The sequence below is a fragment of the Mizuhopecten yessoensis genome, unplaced genomic scaffold (genome assembly GCF_002113885.1).
Source record: "Mizuhopecten yessoensis strain PY_sf001 unplaced genomic scaffold, ASM211388v2 scaffold11153, whole genome shotgun sequence".
Taxonomy (NCBI): domain Eukaryota; kingdom Metazoa; phylum Mollusca; class Bivalvia; order Pectinida; family Pectinidae; genus Mizuhopecten; species Mizuhopecten yessoensis.
The window spans coordinates 831,173-838,246 of NW_018408906.1; the positions used below are offsets into that span (position 1 = coordinate 831,173).

Genomic DNA, 7,074 nt, shown 5'->3' on the forward strand with positions numbered 1-7,074 from the left:
TAGTAAAACATAACACTTCTCCTTAACATTCCAAGCTTACAGTTACAACGACTTCGGAGATTAAACCCCGCCTGTCTGCATGGAAGGCCGAAGTATATACCACTCTGTCAAATCTCACATGTGTTGCCTTCTTCCGTGTAAATGCCTCTCGACACCTTTCCTCTCGTGGTACCTCCAACTTCTTCATTAACCATTCTTTTTCAGTGCTATGACCAGAAAAGTGATCCTTCTCCATAGCGCAAAATGTTCTCCAAATGCAAGCGCACACGGTTGATGAGGGAACTCCCATCAGCTGGCTTTCTTCATGTCGTATGCCCCTCTTTAGAATTTCGGCAAGTTCACTCGGCACATTTTCTTGTCTGTACAGTCCATAAGCAAGAATACTGCTACATAAAGACAGTAATAACATAGTTGAGACTACCTGGTATATTGAATTCAGATTTTTGTCTGTCGTTGGTCATTGTTATGCTGCATAGGGATAGAACGGTGTTAATTTTTTCAGCAATCGTCCTATCATCCACCCAGCACTGTAAAGTCGAGTTATGGCTTTTAGGAAATAATATTTTACTGTGACATTTTTTTTTTATTTCGATTTATGTATGTCGATTTCCTCACCAAAGCTTTCGTTGCTTACTGCATCTGAAATAAATGCCCATAAGTAGATGTGTCTTTCATGTATTTTACACATGGCTTAAACGTTATATTGTCACAACCATGTTGTTGTTCTTCTTTTTTTACCACAAAAACAGTCATCAACATTTAAAAACAACTCTCACCTAGAAATATGTGTGTGTTATCCTTCAGTATCTTTCGTACATGATCATGCTCACACTTTACCTATATCTATCGTGGTTGTAGTTTCTTTAGGCGCTGTCCGTTTCTGCCTGACCTTTCTACGATAGGTTGTGTAGACTTCTTTAGAGTGTTCACTGTCGGATATTTGTATGTTCTTGTCCAGATTGGAGCAGAAAAAAGTGTGATCCTACCTTCGCTGATTTCGCATGTTTTTCAGGTTACATATGTGTTGTGTCTCCGTAATTCAAACGCTAAGAAGATAGATGGTTTTAGAGGTACCATAAAAAACCGTACATGTCATTATACCTTACTCAACGCTAAGTGTCACTAAGATAGCCAGAGGGTATAAATAATTATATGTATACATGAGTACACACACATGAATACACATATATGTACCGTCGGGGGGCTATGTAAAATCTGTAGCGGTACGCCGTTTTTAGACTGTGCAAAGCCTAAACGATGGATATAAATTAGGACATAACTTTTATTATCACTATAAACTGTATAACACGACCCATAAAATAGGTTCTTTCGCTCATTCAGCGTAAAACCCTACAAGGTTAGCGCGGGTAAAGAAGGGAAGCCGACAGTGCTATATGGACCTATAAGTTAGGTAGGAATAACGGGATAAGCGATTTTGAACTAATAATCAATATCTGTTTATATTGAGGGGCTCTAGGCGGCGCGTCGATTTACCCAATACAACCCACCCAATACTACCCAATACAAGTATCGATTTACCCAATACTATCCAATATAAAGTTAAAAGTACAAGTAACAATGGTGTGCGGACCATGGTATTTTTGGCAAGATAGTCGTTATTTAGAATTACTTAATTCAATATATTACATTTCAAACTATTTCATTGTTAATACAAAGATAAATACACCTATTATAGAAGAAATATAACAATACATGTATTAACAAAGGGACCAGACAACAGGCTTATTCTATATACATGTAAGTCTTTTCCTATAGATACCGGTATCCTATTATTTTAATTTCATTAATATAATGAAGTTTTGGGTGGAAGATAGGACAATAATGGAAAGAAAAAAAACTATAATGAAAGAACACATATACTCATTCACTCTCATACTACCATTCGTTATTGGTATATTTTATATCGTTAGAACTTGCATGTATAAAATATTACTTATAAATTGAGAATCGTTTATTTATTTTTTTTAAATATGAACTAGTATGATTAAGTATATTTCTATTAGTTTCGTTAGACATACCAACGATACCATGACAACATGAAGATTTACAAATCCGAATAGATTATACACAGAGAAGATGTGATGTCTAAAATACCTATAAAGAGGACAGAGAAGAAAAAATGTATTGTATTTTCTATATTTGCACCACATGAACAGGAACTCAAGCTACATGTATGTTGCATTCACGAATGGAACAGTAAACGAATGGATACATATTAGTAAAACGCTTTTCTTAACCTAGCCATATTTGTTAATGTCTTAACAACAATACATTATATCTATTGACAAGTAAACGATGTCTGGAAAGAGTGCTGGAATATTTCACTAGTGGTAGATAGTAGGACAATAACGGGAAAAATATACTTACTCACTCTCTTATGTTACCATTTGGTGTATTGTTAGAACTTATATATAAAGACATTACGTAAAAAAGAATATTTTTAAATAGGATCATTAACTATATTTCTGCTTGTTTCTGGAATACTGTATTGGGATATAGGAGATCGCGAGCAGCAACTAATTAAGCATCATACAATGTAGTTATACCGATATGTTGAAAACTTACGAATACATGTATGTGTTAATATTTGTATTCATGTTACGTTGTTCTTGTTTTTTTAATTTAGTTAACATTTTGATGAAATTTTTACCTTTAATTATTTCCGGGTAAACTAATTGAGTGTTCCATGTATATAAAGTGTATGCTTACTTTTGTCTCAATATTGAATGACTATTAATTCTATTAAGAACTACAAAAAAAGATAAAAACGAGGGTTAATTATTTGAAGCTCAACATTGGCTATGTAATTTTATTTTTTTCCTGACGTGAAACAATTCGAACAAGTTTATATAATTATCAGTGGTTTCTTTTGTAAAGCCGATGGAAAGCGTAAAGTAGTATTGAGTGACCCTGTAGTGGTTTCGGCTCTTACTATGTGTACGTACCCTTAGTCGCGATATTAGCAGTGCTCGGGGGGGGGGGGGGGGGGGGGGGGGGGTACAACCTAGGGTTTTCGGGGGGACATTCTATAACAACCCCTTCCCCCATATCGATATGATCATAAACGCAACATAATATAACAAAATTTATATACCAAACAAAATTCATAGAATAGGCAGGAACTGGTTTAGCTGGCGGCGGCTCTGTACCTCAGTTCCGGTCCAGGCTTAGTGATGCTATACGTATACGACGAGTGTTTGGTGAAGGCAAATATTAGGCATAGGAGCCGTCTTACAAAAACCAGACTTGTACAGTAAATACATATATAGGATAGACGTCTCCTTCTCTAACCTGTCTCCCTCTTCTATCCCTACACTCCATACTGTATCCCTTCTACTCAATTTCCTGTCTTTTCTTCGTCTGCTGGATAACCGAACTACTCGGTAGTGAAGCAGGCGTAACATCTATCAATCTATCAATCAATCAATCAATGAGACCATGCTTTTTTCCTGCCGGGGATTTAGTATATAACTGACGTTTTGAAAGCAGAGCGAGTTAACATAGACGTAGGAAGATGTTCTGGAAGCAGAGCAACATATATAATGGGCTGGTTAATAAGTCCTGTTTAGGAATGCTCAGAAAACTGAGTGCAGCTTTCACTTTCATATCTACTGTACGTGTCGTAACGTTATCATTAGACTACTCTCTGAAAACAGAGTGACGTGTGAAATTATCTCCAGGGTATAACTTGTACTTAGTTACCATGCTGTTTAAAACCATTTAGGTCTTCCGACACCAGAACTAACAAGGGGTGGTAGTGTTTATTAAGTAGTGTTTCCTTAGGAGGGAGGATGGAAGTCTAGTCCGTCTCGTAGGCATCCTCGATATCCAGAGGTTACGCTCACATCGCTCTCTACACCCCTGAAATATGTCATGGCAAAATTAAAGGCTCCGTGTGCGCCACCTTGTTAATGAGACAAGAAGACTAGTTCGATCCTTTGATATGCATCAAAAGAATCTCGCGGTCGGGTAACGGTAAAAATTACAGGCTTTGAAGTCGGGCCTCTCTCCTTTGTAATCTTCAAAGGACATGTATCAGCCTAGTGATTGGTCAGTTTTTTTCACATGCGACCAATAAAACAGCTTTCTTCGTGCCTTCAATTTTGCTATGACATATTCAAGGGGTGTAGAGAGTCAAAGTGAGCGTAACCCCTGGATATCGAGGATGTCTCGTAGGCAGATAGTTATAGTTATGTATAGTGCAGGATATATTCTCGGCTATTGTAATTACTGGCCAAATTGGGCCTATTAACAAGTCAGTAATGTGTGTACTGAAAGTTGCCATGGAAACTTCTCAAGTCAGTATCTGATACATGTACTTCTGCGATTTGTCTCTTTTTTTTGGTACAGTAACTTTTATAATCTTGTTACATTCATATTGCTACAGGCTTTACATTTCAGTTAACTGATTTGGTTGGTTTTGTTATGGTCATTTCTGTTAAATGAAACCATGCACACTTGGATTTAAATCTAACGTTAGTGCAGGCAAATTCGTCACATTAGTAAGGATTTCGGTCAATTATTCGTCCAAAAACGCATGTATTAAAATGCCGGCCGAGTGCACCAATACAGAAGAAGATTTGACTGAAATGCCTATTCCGTCTTTGCGTATTGCAGAGTTATCTTCTCTTGTGAGCAGGTATTGATTGTTACGTCATTGGTTTGTGTGAGAAAATTACGTCGTTTTCTCAAAAACTGATGACGTTACTCTCACAAACAAGTGACGTAACAATCAATACCCGCTACCAAGAGAAGATTTGTGAACACGCCTGAATATCATCACGCAGCAACATTTGTGACGTCATCAGGCCTTCCGTGGTTTTGCTCGAAGGTGCAGGCAGTTTCGTCACCTTTAAACATTTTACTAGTACAAGTACAAGTACAAGTAATCTAAGTGTTTAAATGTAAACTATTGTATGTTTATGTTACACAAGTCGTACTAATACTAATGTAGAATTTCATATTGCCACTTGTTTGTCAAAAGTATATAAAAAAAACATCAACACCCTCTGTTTATGCAAAATTGAGTCCCCTTTCTCAAACAGAACAAATTTGGTTGATATCCTCTTATTTGTACAAAATTAAATTGTTTCGTCTATAGCATACATGTGTATATTTTACCTCTGTTAGTTAAATTTTGATTAAAAGAGAGAAATGTAACCCCCTGCCACTTTACTGAAGAAATTAAAATTATTATTATGGTTCAGGTTAAATAAATAGTTGCACTAATAAATGGACACACATGGACTCAACATCTTTATCACTTGGACCTCTTGTTGTCTTCTCAGCCCCCCCCCCCCCCCCACTTTCTGTAAAAGCTCTCTCTCTCTCTCTCGCTCTCTCTCTCTCAAAAAAAAACATTACAAAATTTGTTTTAAATGTTGGTTGAAGAATGAAAATGAGTGTGAAAATTAATAATTGTAATTATTCTGTAATGCTGAAAATGTTTCAAAAAAAAAAATTAAAAAAAAAAAAAAAAAAATATGTTTCCTCTATTTCCCCTGTTCGGCCCCACCCCTCTGCCCATACGGGCCATGTGAGCTAAAAAAAAAAAAAAAGGTTGACAGCATATACACAAATATTATAAACACATGAAATTTATCAAACTATGAGAATGAAATGTTGACAAATCATTTGCAAAAGATACAATTGTTTAATTGTCACTCAATGCTGAACCAGAATTACGTGGAGCAACATGTTGAGATATAATTAAACTTTAGATACAATCAAATCTTCACACCTGCCTAAGTTTGCAGAAAATTGCAGAATTCATTATATTAAATTGTAATGTTTAAATGTGCTTGAAATAGCATACCAGCGTGTATTTGAACATTTCGTTAACACCTGTCCCAGAACAAAAAGGGTGTTTAAAAGCTTTATCTGAAAGTTTGCAATAATAAAATATTATATATTACAAATTAGTGTCTTGTTGTGACAGGTAAAGTTAATATATTTTAGGGGGGAATTGATAACAATGTATGAATATTTTAAAATGAATTTTAACTGTCATTGTACAATACAAGAAAAATAATAATATAACATGTAAGATCTATATCTAATTGTAAATTTTAAAAGGTAAAATCACAGAATTAATTTAAGTCCAGGGTTTAATAATGCTATATTAGATAGGAATAAATTACAATGTATGAATATTTTCAAATGGACTTTAACTGTCATTTTACAGTACCAGAAAGCTAATAATATTACATGTTAGAAATTGGACAAAATGTACCCAAAGTGTTTTTACCTATCATACATAATCTATAAAATCTACCCGTTTCCAAAGGGTCAACAGATGACCCTTGGGTAAAAACTTTACAATTTAGATAAAGCATGTATGTACATTTTCATTTCCATCAAAAGTACTAGTGTTGGATTCTAGTAAATCTGAGTCCAGAGAAGAAGACTTTTAAAATGTTAGCCAATATTCCAATGGGCCCTGCCCCTCCGGACCAAGGGGTAAGCCAGGATCTTACTTTCTTACTAAATAACCGTGACAACCAACAGGCGTTAGATTAATGAGTTTAGTTGACGAGATATCCGTCGCACAGACAAAAAAAAATAAGATTCGTTGTGTTACAAGATATTTCATAATTGTTTTGATTAAAAAAATAACTTTTCCCTTCTTATACCTCTTCCTGTCAAAATTTGTGAAGGCTTTAATTGTGCTGAAGACTTTGGCGCCGTTATTTACGTCACATCTTATGTATTATGACGTCATATGGCATTTTCGTCACAGGGTGGCGAATTTGGGTGCATGGCGAATTTGCTGCACTGACCTTATAATAAACTCGTAGAACTTGAACTCTGGTGTTGTTTTGGGTCTTCCATAACACTTCGACTAATCAGGAGAAAAGAACCGGAAGGTGGGATAAAGAGTTGACCACTGGTTTTATGTTCCAGGACTTGTACAGTTTGTACGGCAATATCCAAAATTACACAACGCGAGCGAAGTCATTTTGGTGGCAAACTCTCGTCTCCTGCATGACCCCGTCGACTGACATTACCCAGACTGCATGGCAGGCGCGGATTTAGGGGGGGGGGGGGGGGGGG

The 7,074-nt window shown here is 36.0% G+C and overlaps 1 protein-coding gene across 3 annotated transcripts in view; it reads right to left on the bottom strand.

Annotated features, from left to right (window-relative positions):
- The window catches only part of LOC110467004 (kynureninase-like), a 30,347-nt gene that overhangs the window by 19,664 nt on the left and 3,609 nt on the right, over window positions 1–7,074 (bottom strand). The window lies entirely within an intron of this gene.